We start from the raw sequence: 14,290 nt of genomic DNA, 5'->3' as shown, positions 1-14,290 counted from the left end.
GAACAAAAAGGAGGGTGACGCACAAAGGGAGCTCAATCACACCTTTGATACTTATTCCCGCTTCCTTGTTCTTATGTACGTGCCCCAACCGATCCTCCGTCGTAGGAATTCCGATACCACCCTACAAAAGCCTTTCCTGCTCCTAACCTTGAGCGGCATTAAACTTCGTGACCGAAAAGCCTAATCTAACCCCAAATCCACGGTCATTCCTTCGATCCCGGCTCAAACAAACCAGTAAAGCGACATCGGGCCCTTCTCTGCCCGTTACTGGTGATTGGCCAGATACTAACGTTAAAATTTGACCTCGACCTCTCGCCCAACATCCAAAAAACCAATTGCTCTGACATGTCTTGTCATCCTACCTCGGCAAACCTCACTCATGAGGGCCCTCACTCACCCTCACTCACCCTCATCTTCACAGGTGAGGTGAGGGTGAGTGAGTTTCTGAACCAGGAAAATTCATGAGTGTGAGGGTGAGCGAGGGCCGTGAGGGCTGTGACGGATGTGAGGACCGTGAGTGCGTGAAGGCCGTGAGGGCGGTGAGTGCGTGAGGAGTGTGAGGGCGGTGAGTGGGCGTGAGGGCCATGAGTGCGTGAGGGGTGTGAGCGACATGAGTGCGTGAGGGGCGTGAGGGCAGTGAGTGGCATGAGTGCGTGAGGGGCGTGAGATGCGTGAGGGCGGTGAGTGCGTGAGGGCGGTGAGTGCGTGAGGGGTGTGAGGGCCATGAGTGCGTGAGGGCCGTGAGGGCGTTGACTGCGTGAGGAGCTCCTCAGACGGAGCAACTTTCTCAGCAAATTGGTGTTGATGGCGGGTTGTTCCCTAGCTTTTCCTAGATCGGCACGAATGGCTGAGATCCGGTTCGGCTCGAAACAAGCGAGCAACTCGGAACAATTATGAAGACATTTGAAGCGGCTACATCCAATCAGAAACGCGATATTTTCACGTGATATCTCATGCCGGTGATGATGACAACAAAAGACATGGTTCTGGTTTGATATTGATAGTTTTTGGAAATAAACTGTTTCACAAAATGCATTAGTATTCGCAACGTAATTTAAATGAATAAAAAGACGTTTATAGCGCGTAATTGTGTGTCTAAATAGTGGAAGGAAAATAAAATTTCATGATGATGATGGCAAATCGCAGCAATTGGTTGCTGCGTGTGAACGCGGGCGGCCCGTGTTGCTGGTGTTGCGACGTCAAGTTTTTGGGCGAAATTGCCCCCATCTGAAGCGGGGCTTGGCGTGAGGGCCATGAGTGCGTGAGGGGCGTGAGGGGTGTGAGGGCCTTGAGGGCGGTGAGTGCGTGAGGGGTGTGAGGCCCATCAGTGCGTGAGGGGCGTGAGGGCGGTGAGTGGCGTGAGGGCCACGAGTGCGTGAGGGGTGTGAGGGCGGTGAGTGCGCGAGGGCGGTGAGTGGCGTGAGGACAATGAATGCGTGAGGGTCGCGAGGGGTGTGAGGGCCGTGAGGGCGGTGAGTGCGTGAGGGGTGTGAGAACCATGAGTGCGTGAGTGAGGGCGGTGAGTGGCGTGAGGGCCATGAGTGCGTGACTCCGTGAGGGATGTGAGGGCGGTGAGGGGCGTGAGGGCGGTGAAGGGTGTGAGGGCCATGAGTGCGTGAGGACCGTGAAGGCGGTGCGTGCGTGAGGGGCGTGAGGGTTATGAGTGCGTGAGGGGCGTGAGGGCCGTGAGGTTCAGTGAGGGTGAGAGCGACTGTGAGGATGAGGGTGAGTGAGGGGCTGAAGGTGAGTGTAGCTCTGAGGATGAGGGTGAGTGAGGGGCTTAGGTGAGTGTGGCTGTGATGGTGAGGGTGAGTGAGGGCGACCTAAAATGCCGACCTCTGCTTGTCATGATGTATGCACGAACGATCAAGCAGACGGCGGATAAGCTATTTTCTGTGGGTATGAGATATCGTTAGGAAGCGATCCCGCGGCTTTAAACATATACTCACCGCTCCCAAACTGCGGTTTGTGTAGTTCGAAACAGCCGCTAAACTGGAATTTTAATGTGCCTTCGGAGCTACGGATCGCTGACAGATAAAGAGAAAAGGCTGAATTTGAGTATGCAGCATACGACCTACGCGATGTGCAGATAGGCTACCTTTTGTTCGCTAAGGCAATGAACGTTTTCTGACCTCCCAAGGGAAACTACCCAGGTAGCACAAGAAATGGGGCCCATGTGGGGCCCATGTGAGCAATGGGGGCTCGGGCAGCCACTACGAAACCCACGTTGGTGTCACGTTGGCGCAGCGTGGACATGACCAATATGGGCTGCATATAGGCCCCCTGTGTTGCATAGGTGCCCCTGCGAGAAGTGATTTATGAGAACTAGTTTTGGGTAGTACAAGCTTGAGTGTTTCAAACTGCCACAGATGTGGAAGCGTGCCTGCACTGATGCAGAACGCGTTAACGAGGAAAACACAAAGCAACCAAAACTTTCTAATGCCGTTTAAGCACAGTTCTAAACTGAGACGATAAGAGCGTCAACGTACGAACGACCGTGTCACACTTCCAAAGAAAAAAGGGGGAAAATATTCAGGACGCCAGATGTTTTTACGTCACAACCCAGAGATAAGAAACATGTACCTTGCCGGTAGTGGCATGAATCTGGAACTTTGGATCGCCTTGCGGAGATAGATCTACCCAATATCGAACGTCGAAAGCTGTTTTTCGTTGTTCAGCGCTACATAAAAAAAAATCGGTCAAGGTTTTAAAAGTAGTGCGATGCCTAGTCAGGTGGCCTGTACTACCCCAAATGAGGGCGTCGCAGTTTGCTTCGTACTTAAGCGCACGAAGCCTATGCAGTACTCTCGAGGTTCTCATCTCGGCTGCTCGAAAGTATGCCTAATTGCATATTTATCACACTAAAAAAATATAGACGCTCTCTTTTGAGTACTTTGATATTGAAAGTGATTCAAAAACCCCACACTCGACAATCGTCAAAACCTCGTAGTTCTTTTCCGCTTCTGTGAGATTTTTTTTTCTCAGGAACTAATCATGTTAGGACATTTAAATAAAAAGGAACATTTGTGGAGAATGTTCTTCTTGGAACATTCTCGACAAAATATACAAATTTTAAGGGAAATAAAAAAAAAAAACGACTGCCACTCGTTGCCTGAACTCATAAGCAGCATTTCGCGATATTGGACCTCGGAAGTATATCATTTTTATATCAACATTTGCTTACTCAAGATGTGATACAAGTGACAAGCCGTCAAATTAAATCTGGCATTTGTCTTCCGTAAAATTGGACAAATAAAATTAAAGGCCGCAGGAGGAGAAATATTTGGGAAAGTTCGGTTAATTCTAGTGCTAGGCACCACTTGGCGAACCTGTGTGAACAAATATTTACTTGTTTGAAAAAAACTTCGCTTTGTAAATTTTGGCGTTGCCAGCCACCAAAAGTAAGCCTCTATTCGCCGTCGACAACCCTGGACTCAAATGATTATTAGGGAGACGGCTTTTTTTTTCGGCGTCAAATATCGCGGATTCCAGATACTAACAAAAATTAAAACAGCGTAGTCAAAAAAAAAAGAAAAAAAAAAGTCGTCATTATTGAGCATGCGCCGAACCCAAGCCGCGTTTTGGATTTGCAAATAGAAACGACGTTATTTCTTTGTGCACTCTACTCTAAAACTTGTACCTGCTAAATCTCTGTGGCACTTTCTTACGCAAGAAGTCCCAACCTTTGTGTTAAAATAAATTAAGTGGATGGCACTGGTTATCTAGATATAATCAATAAATCACTTAAATGACTGTCGAAATGGGGCCGAGCACGGTATACACTTTCTTAAACTTCATAAGTTTAAGAAACTTCTGAAATTTCTTACCGACCAACCGAATGTTCACGTCGCGAAAAAAAGATTGAGAACGTCATAAACATGTATCGGTGTAATGTTATGAACAAACAAATTGCCTGATGTTGACGTACCATTACTTCAAGCCTTAGATAAAGTACAATTTAAACGTTCGTTGTCTATCTCCTCCGCGAGCTTCCTCACATAATTAAAAGGAACTGTTTTCGATATATTGTGAATTCAAAGAATGGTACTTTCAAGAAATACAGATGGTCTCCTTGCGCTGACTATTTGTGACGCATTCCGATCCTAAATGCGCGATAAAAATATACGGGCTTCTTACTGAGAGTGTTCCGCCACTATTAGTAAACAAACCTCAGTTGTCATAAGGACAGTCACGGCTTGTGGTTTGGGCGCCGTGGGACCCGGGAAGGCAGGGAAAAGCGTTTTATTCGGATTCCAAGTGTTGCTTGAACCAGCTCCAGCCCAAAACTGTCCGTCTCGTCCATTCTTCTTTCCGTCGTCACCTCGCCTTTTCTCGACGCATCAATCAGCGCACACCACGGTGAACAAAAAGATAAGGATCACAAAGCCCGATAACCCGTCGGCGACGGCGCGCGCTGAATCCGCGGCCTCCGCATGCAGGACAAAAACCATTGAACCCTCGTGATGTTTTAGTCGTCGAGTAGACGTATCGGACTACAGTTCCCAAAGTAAGGCAAAAAAGCGCGGTGAAACGCGACGAAAAACACGAATACAATGCATCCGCCAAAGCGCGGAGGGGAGAGCGGAGCAGAAAGTTGAAGCAACCTAATGGCTGCCGCGTCACGTGAGTCCAAGATGGCAGCGCCCATGCGGAGGAGGATGAAAAGGTCTATATATACGGGGTGTTTTTTTTTTTAAGCTTGACAGATTTGTTTAAAAAAAGCCGTGAAAGTTACACTTATGCCGCTTGTAAAGGTGAGTTATACGGCCAGGGGACACATTATAGGGAGCTAATCGTAACGATCAGTTGTCTAATTAATTAAAATTCGTTAATTACCTTTTTAATGAATGAAAATAGAAACATGGCTCCAATTAAAAACTTGCTCAGCGTCATCGAACACCACTAAATCACTAATTTTCAGAAAGACTTTCGGCGCGTGAGAAGCGTAGTATTGTACTAAAGTTACCACTCATGGAGCAGGTACAAGGCTGAAGCTAGATAAAAAACGGAAAAATCGCACGGGCACATTATCGCAACCGCTAGCTTTGTACCTGCTCCACGAGTGGTTAACGTTAGTGCACTACTACGCTTCTCACGTGCTCGAAGTATTTCTGAAAATTACTGATGTAGTGGTTTTCGATGACGCTGAGCAAGTTTCTAATTGGAGCCATTTGTCTATTTTCATTAATTAAAATTATTTAACGAATTTTAATTCATTAGCCGACTGATCATTACGATTAGCTCCCTATAATACGTCCCCCTGGCCGTATAACTCACCTCTACAAGCGGCATAGGTGTAACTTCCACAGCTTTTTTAAAACAAATATGTTAAGCTTAAAAAAAACACCCTGTCAATATATATATATGTAAACAACAAGGGCACTTCACACCATCGTACGTGGTTTCCGAGGAGGATATAAACGAATATGTGCAGATGAATGAACCGTACTTAATCCAATAAATAAAAAAATCAGAGTTTTCAGGAACCCGCCAAAATTTAAAAAAAAAATGAAAAAAAAAACAAAAAAAAAACAGGAACCTACTAAAACAGAAACAGGAAACGGGAATACTGGCTCCGCCGTTTTTTGGCCTTCGGCGGGTTCCTGAAAACTTTGAGTCTTTGATTCATTGGATTAAGTACGGTTCATTCATCTGCACATATTCGTTTATATATATATATATATATATATATATATATATATATATATATATTGTGACGAAGACAACGACGCGTAACTGACCATCACGCGCCAAGCAACGCGCGCACGGCCCGGCTTCCATAAAATCCTTTCTATCTCATTGAGTGGACGCGTCATCGTCATTTGCTGCCGGCCGCACATCTTCGTAACATCGTTCCATGATGATCCCACCTCAGGACACATGGGATTCCAAAAAAACATACACTCGAATTAGGCGAGGCTACTTCTGGCCCCACCTTCAGACGTCCGTTTTTAAATACGTTCAGTCCTGCTTGAAATGCCAGCGTAGAAAACGCCCAACCACAGCACCTGCTGGCCTACTCCAACCTTTAGTTTGCCCCAGTACGACTTTCGAAAGAGTGGGGATCGATTTGTTTGGCCCATTCTTAGTTTCCTCGCACGGTCATCGTTGGATTCTCACAGCCGTTGACCACTTGACTAGATATGCTGAGACCGCCGCGCTGACCTCTGCGACATCTCAAGAAATAGCTCAATTCTTTGTACGTAATATACTTCTACGTCACGGCGCGCCACAAGTTCTCTTAAGCGACCGCGGACGGCAGTTTCTTTCGAGCACACTTGCAGCCATTTTGAAAGCCTGTCGGGTAGTTCGCAAGACAACATCATCAAATCACCCGCAGACAAATGGGCTCACCGAACGTTTTCATAAGACTCTCGCTGACATGATATCTATGTATATCTCAAGTGATCATTCAAACTGGGACACAATACTCCCCTTTGTAACTTTCGCACAATGTCAGGTGTGTGAGGAATGTTGAAAATATCATTAATATACGCCAAAAATAATAGTGGTTCAAGGATGGACTCCTGGTGTACACCATATCCCATTTTACCGATGTCTGATTTCTCGCAACTTAAACTCGTATATTGCACACGATCTGATAAGTAATTTTGAATAAGTTCTAGGGCTACACCTCTAATACCATAGTTATACAACTTCTTCAGAATTATTTCGTGCTTAATAGAATCAAACGCTTTCCTGAAATCTAAAGATATCCCTAATGTGTAAAGCTTGGTCTCAAAATTGGTTAAAATTTTGTCCTTGATTTTAATTAAAGCTTCCTCGGTTGATCTCCCTTTTTGAAATCCATATTTTTGTTCAACAGTTAGGTGATTTTTAATAAAAAGGTCCGACATTCTGAAGTTTATGATCGTCTCTATTACTTTTACAAAAATATTGGCAATACAGATATAGGTCTGTAGTTGCTTAAATTATTAATTGGCCCACCTTTGTGTATTACTGATACTCGGGCGATGTTTAATTGAGCAGGAAATACCCCGGGGCTTAATATTTTATCACAGCTTGCTGATAGTGGTTGACATATTATCCCAGCAATTGCTTTTATAGGTTTAACTGTTAACTCGTCATCGTTACGTTACGATATCCCAGTCAATGCGAACTGTTCAATGATTTGGCAGAACAAAATTGATAGTATATTCAGGGGAGTTCTAAGGGGCGTAGCTAACACGCCTCTGCATACCCCGAGTGACAAATTGTTTTGATTTCTGCGGCTGCTGCGTTCTGCAGCTCTTTTTAAAAGATGTGTCATTACGAATTATTATTTTTTTATACCAAGTACGGAAAAAGACTAGGCTTGTTTTATGTGCCTAAACTTTTAATGGCTTACCTCTTTCTTTTTTATAGAGCTGAACTCAAAACGTTAATTAAGAGACAGCTAAAAACATTACGCAAAATGTTTATATTTTAATTTTTGTGCCTACATTAGGTCCTTCAAATGGCTGTCAAATACTATTTTCCTTTTGGTCGTATTTTTGCTTTTTTGACTGACCTTGCCTTTGTAGCTCTCTGGGAGATTCTAGACAAAGTACGGCTTTCTTTATTTATCTTCTGCAGTGTTATAGTGGTTCTTTTAGTGTTATAGTGACCTTGTTTTTTTTTGCAAGAGATCCCTCTTGGTGTTCGTTTTCCTCGCTTGTAATCTTATTTTTTCATTTTTTTTTCTTTTTGCATTTCAAATAATCCATTTTTTTTTGTCATGTGAATAGTTTTGGTGTTTTCTTCGCCACTGCCGGGTCCAGTCCCACAAGCCACTATTGGCTTTTGACGGACCCGCTCCCTTGTTAATTGCAATAAAGACGAAATTAAATTATTATTATTATTTAAAAGGCGGAGTACCACAGGGGTCAATTCTATCACTTCTCTATTTTAATATTTTTGTCAATGACCTCGCCACCATGGTACCGGGATGAAAGCTATATCAATACGCTGACGACACTGTAATTTTGACGCTACACATCAACTATGCAAATTCCATCAGCGAGTGTAAATCTCAACAATGGCAAATATAAATTCGTTAAAAAAAACTCTTTGGTATAAATGTAAACAAAAAACTAGTAGACTTCTATAATCCACTCAAAACAGTCGCTCTCCATATTCCACTGGTTCTGCACTCTTCTTTCTGCCATCAATGCAACTGCATTCCAGTTAAGTATACAGATAGTGTGTAGTATCTAGGCAAACAGTTTAATAGCGGTCTCAAATGGAATGCTCATTTTACATATATCTGTAAAATACTAAGAAGCATTGGTTGCCTTTTATATAATAGAAAATGTTTCTTTCTGTATCCGTTCGAAAACTGATCACCCATTCGCTTGCGTATAGCGTCCTTCGCTACTCCATCACCGTTTTCGGTAATTCTTCTGACTTTTGGAAAAACAAAGTGGACTGCATCCTGAAATCTATCCTGAAAAGTGTTTCTTATAAACTGAAAACACCTGACAACCCTAATCTTTTCGATTATTTGCAACTACCTAACTTCCAAACCCTTTATGTTAATTTGGTGGTATTGCGACACTTTTGGAATTCTGATTTCAAAATCTCAAGCCCACCCTCACGTGAACTTCGACGTAGAAACCCTTTTCACATACCTCTTTCTCGCATACGTCATGGCGAAAGTACGCATGCGTTCTATGTACCATAGGTTTGTTTTCTCACTTACTGTCTGAGCTTCTAAGCCATGCATCGTTGGGCAAAGTTAGAAAAAAAGATGCTTGGAGGTATTTCGTTATAATAACGAACTATTGGTTTAGGTCTCTACCCTGTTCATTCTAGTGTAAACGAATTTTTCTCAGTAATGTGTGCCACTCATGAACGCCTGCCCTTCTGGAACATTGAGAGGTATTTTGCTCTTTGTAGGAGACTTTAACAGAAAACTCCTTTCGTGAATTTTTTCATTCGCATATTTTTCATATTTGTGGTATTTCATTTTGCTTTGACATTGCAATTCGAACTTCTTGGTGGTAGCAATAAATTATTATTATTATTATTACTATTATTAATATTATTATTATTATTAAGTATTATGCAGGGTGCATGGGCGGTGCTGCAGCGGCGACGCACACTCCGCCCCTGCACCACTCATGCCGGCACCTCCGAGGGTCGACGGGAGAGCGGCGCGCCTGGGGTATCCGAGACCTCAAAACTGAGCGTCGCCTGCCCGTCAGTGAGTCAGAGAGCCTTATTTGTCACCAAACTGGCGCCAGACACCACCTGTGAGGATGCTCACCTATGTTCCGTGGGGCTCGACAGTCTGGACTGCCGGCGTCTGAAGACTCGGCACGACTCATTCGCTTCCTTCCGCGTGTCCGTGGCTGCTGAGGATTTTGTGAAACTTGCTGACCCTGCCGTGTGGCCGCAATCCTGCCTCTTCAAAACTTTCAGAGGCACCTTTCGACAAGCCGTTCTCCATGTCTCAGAGGGCCCTCCCACGACGGCGAAAGTTGATGAGTCACGTTGATTCATTTTATTAAAACGTCCGCGGCTGACGCACAAAAACCGAAGGCTTTTTTTCTAATCTTACCCTATCCAATTAATCTATATTTTGTTTAACGGAGATTTGGTTATGCATTGGGTACTCAGATTTCTTTCCACCTTCTTTTGTGGTGCACCGGCGTGACCGCGACTTGGCCACGCGTGATAGAACTGGAAGCGGCGTGTTAGTGGCCGTTGACAGGCGTTTCCGCTCGAAAAGACGCGAAGATTTAGAAAAGTTGCCCGAGAACTTATGGGTGGAAATTTAGTGTGCAAAGAAAGTACGCCTTTTTATTGGCCTATTCTACCTGCCTCCGCAAACGACGCCCGACGACGTTCGCACGTGTCTCGCTGGCATAGAGAACACTGTTAACGAGTTACACGAGTGTAATGTCTTAATGTTAGGTGATTTTAATGCTTCAGGCATACACTGGACCCAGTTTATTGTTTTTACTGACAACTTTTATTGCAAGCAGAAAGGCAACGACCTCCTAAACCTTGTCTTTTTTTTTAGATCTTGCACAACACAACGACATTCTTAACCACCAGATTTATGTCTCTCAAACATGGACTGCCTGCTTGCAGCCCGCGGAGAAGTCTCTATGGTTCCCCTGGGTAACTATCGTCCTGCCCTTGACTTCGTGCTTTCTTTTGTTGATTCCTCGATTCGCGCTCCTATTGAGGATTCTCCTCCGCCCATCTTATACTATTGTTCATCAGAAGGCTACATCGGGCTGTTCCACCACATTTCGAGTGTTGATTGGTCTCCGGTCTTAGATTCCTCTGATGTTAATGAGCCGGCTCTTTACAAGATTGATGATTCATGAGAAACGCTCTTAAAAAGGAAAGACTTCCTGCAAAGAAAGTTTAAGAAAAGTGCTATCCCAAAGTGGGAGGTAGAATTCAAGAGCTGCAGAAAGAAATGTAAGATAATGGTAAATCATAAACGCCTGGTGTATCGTGACTCATAGCGAGTTCGTTTCACGGCACTCGTGCCCACGCGTGCCCACCCGCAGCGTGGAGCATATTGGTTTCAGCCGGCACTCCACGAGTGGTTGCACTCTCCGACTTCGTTTCAGCGCTGGCACCCCACGCGTGCATGCACTCGCTGCACCGAGAAAATTGGGAGTGGGCCAAAATGCAATCCGGTCCTGCCTCGCTCCGGCGAGGAGCGGGAGCAGACGACAAGGGTTCGTCTGCTACGATGCGTCGTGGAGCCGAAAGGAAAAAAAAAGAGTAGATTTTCGGATAGAAATTGCGTCTCGCGGGCAACGGAATCAATTGCGAGCTTGAATTGTGAGCGTCTGCTATTTTATGAAGGAAGCAATTGACAAACCGTGCTTTATTTGGAGGTTTTAAGTGGCTCTGTTGCCGTACAGACGCTGAAATATACCAGTGTGTAAAGAAATGAAGAGAACAGACGCATGAGCGGCCCCCGAGACGTTTATCACCATCCGTGTGCGGGTTGAAAATTGAACATTTGTCGACAAAACTCTTCCAGCAGAAACCTGTGACTGCCCAATAAGCATCAGAGAAAGCTAAACATAGTGACTCTACCCGATGCTTGGGCAACATCATAATGTTTAACATCTACCTACGTCAGCTAACTTGCCCCGTCGTATTTTGGTCGACAAAGCTCGTTCTCGACGCCCTCACCAAGGCTGATAACTGATCCACCTGTAATGACGATCGAAATCAAAAGTCCCACGAAAATTTTTGCTGAATATTCCAACAGACTAGTTTTAAGACGCACCCTTTCAGTAGTTCATGCATAATACAATGCTCAAACGCATCAAGCTTCTGCTCGGACAGCATCATCAGTTTTCTGCAGTGTAAGCGGCTATGAAGAGATCGCAACCAGCTGCTTTGTAAACACGTGGTTGCGGAAATTTACGCCGTCTGTAACAATCTCTACTACAGCCGAGTTGCTTGAAGTCATCGCAAATATAAACTATAGGTTGCAGCGACCAACGTTTGTAGATAAACGTTGGTAGCGACTGCACTCTCGCATTCCCACCCATCACTCCGAACCGAAAGGCGCTATTAGCCCCGAGAGCGAACACAAGCGTCGCTGCGGTCGCCGCGTTCGGATTGGGTGAGGTGTACCGTGACGTCAGGGGGAGTACTCCGCTCCGCGATCTAGCATCGGCTCGCTTCCCAGCACCGGTTTCCTGGTTTGACCTTGTGTGCCGCAAGCTCTTCGAGGAGCTGGACTTCGTTTACCCGGTGTGCAAGACGTTGAGTTAGGCCGATATTGACGTGCTTTCGTACATTTTATAAGCCTGCTTGTCCCTTTTAACTTTAAAATTGGGTTAAAAATCCCGAAAGCTATCGGCGGAGGCAATTCCGCCGATGAACCTCCCCGTCCGTCTACACGACACAAGGCGAGGGGTCGGTGAAGCGGTGGCGCGAGTGTTTCAGACGCTGGGATTCTGCTCCTTGCACGTTTATGATTTAAGACGATATTACATCCCGCTTTCAAGACATTTGAAGTGGCATTTATATCATGGGCCTTTGGGTGGTCGGCAAATTAGCTCGCGACCCTGACTCTGCGCTGCCACTCTGCATGCGCTGGTTCGCAGATGTTTTAAAGGCCCTGCGTCTGATTATCTTGAAAGTGCTCGTGAAACAGGGTTGTTTTACATAAATGTAGCTTCTTCGTGAATTAATTATATAGTTTACACACGTATGCAGGCATATTTCTTAGAAGCTGCACAATTACTGGAAATTAGTTTGTATGGTAGCTGCAGAAACGGCCGAATTGCCCCCAGTTCTCTGTATGATATGTATTGAACTGCCTAACTATGCACGGCAATAGTGCCGTAATATGCAATGTTTATACTTTTTCCTGACATTCTTTATTCCAGCCTTGGGTATTACGAAAATACGCCGTTTAGTCTGAATTGTCATTTCCAATTAAAAGGGACACTGCTGCAGGTCCCCAAAAGCTTCATCAGCCTCCAAACTCCCTAGAGCTGGACTCTCTGACATCAGAGGCAAACAGGAGTAAAAGCAAGCATTCGAACGTCTGTCCAGTAATAGATGCAGCACTAGCAGCAGTAAATGTGGAATGTGGCGACAGTCTGCGTGAGAAAAGCTTCTGGTATTTTAGCTTCAGGACAATTCGATTTAAGTAAAATTTCAATTTTATTTAAATTTCAATTTTACGAACTGGTCGTCGGTCTTTAAGGGGCTAATAACGAGCTAGACACCTTCGCTTACGTTTGTTATACATTACTTGAGGGTTGATATAAACAAGTCCACATATATCACCCGTGTAGTCCATTGAAATACTATCCGAATCCAGCAAAGGTCAAATGCGAGCAATGTATATAATATATGTTCCTTGTTTTTTTTTTTGTTTTTTTTGTTTTTTTTTTACTGTGCCCCTGCACTTGGGCTGTCTTACTTGTAATTCTCTCTTCATGGCCCAGACTGTATTTAACATGTTTCTCGAGCAGCATGCAGCTTTTCTGCTTCGGCGATCTTGTTTAAAAACAGAGATACAAAAAAAAATATATACATAACCTGCCAATTCATTTAGACCGTCAGCAGCATTTATTGTGCAAAATGTAAATCTATAGTGATGCTCCTGCAATTGTGGCCATATTTCTTTATTTTCATATACCAGCTGTGATTCATGCGTTGCCTGCCCTGTCAAACATGCTTAAAATGTTGGTTGAAGTTTCGCCTGTAGCTACAGGCCATACCTCAATAAAGGCTCATATAAAAATTTACACTTCCTACGAAAAACACGCCAAAAAAAATTAAATAGAAACGAGCGCGCCGTCAGCTAGCGTCGTCACAGCCTCCACAGGGCGAGCGGGCCGAGTCGGGGAAAAATTCTCTCCTCGCCGTGACGTCACCCCGGTTCGCCGTAAGGGGGCGCCACGCGAACTTCTCGGGGCTAATAGTCCGTTGCAACATAAGAACGAAGGGCGAGGGTTAGACGGGTCTGGGTGGAGGAAGGAGTGGGGACGCTAAAGAGAGAAGGAGGTTTCCCCCTCTCTTCTCCAGCGTTCCTTCTGCTTCCTCCTCCCCGGCCCGTCTTACCTTTCGTCTTACCCTTCGTTCTTAGGTTGCAACGGACTACAGTTTCGGTTTGAAGTTGGTACCTTTTCTACAACATAGATGGCAGCAGCATCAGTTTTCTGTATTCCGTGCATCTGGCGAGTTCGTTTGATTCCAATTCTCTGTGCAACACTGCGAGTGCGATGTATTTTGGGGGAGAACTCGAACGGTGCCAGTGCATGTGAAAGGAACTCGCTATCAGTGGAATCTGACCTTGTCGAAAAACCCTAAGAAATTTTGGAGGTGCACTCGATCACGTTCCGGGAAGGATATCGAATCGACAATAGCTTTGGATCACCATGAAAGAGATGCGAAGTACGTGCCCGAGCTATTTGCAAATCATTTTAGTTCAGCTTACAAACACAGTACCGTCTGCTCAACCGCCACATTGCCTTTCTTGAATGGATTCGGTGACCTACTAAGGCACATTAATGTCGACGAGGAGTGCGTAGAGTTAGGTATTAAAAACTAAAAGCCACGTTATCTGCGGGGAACGATGGCATGCCATCTGCAATTCTCAAAACTTTCTATGATATACTCCCACCTACACTTTGTGCAATATTTAATTACTCATTAGGGTCGGGAGTATTCCCCGAAATGTGCAAGATTGCCGTGGTCGTTCCGGTCCTGAAGTTGGGAAAGAAAGGTGATGTTCTCAACTATAGACCTATTTCCCTTCTCTTGTCATTTTCCAAACTCTTCAAAGCAGTCATTAATCAATATTTGT

This window comes from Ixodes scapularis, unplaced genomic scaffold (assembly GCF_016920785.2).
Source record: "Ixodes scapularis isolate PalLabHiFi unplaced genomic scaffold, ASM1692078v2 PGA_scaffold1__304_contigs__length_218370807, whole genome shotgun sequence".
NCBI lineage: Eukaryota > Metazoa > Arthropoda > Arachnida > Ixodida > Ixodidae > Ixodes > Ixodes scapularis.
The sequence above is the reverse complement of the archived record's forward strand: the minus strand, read 5'-3'. Positions refer to the sequence as shown.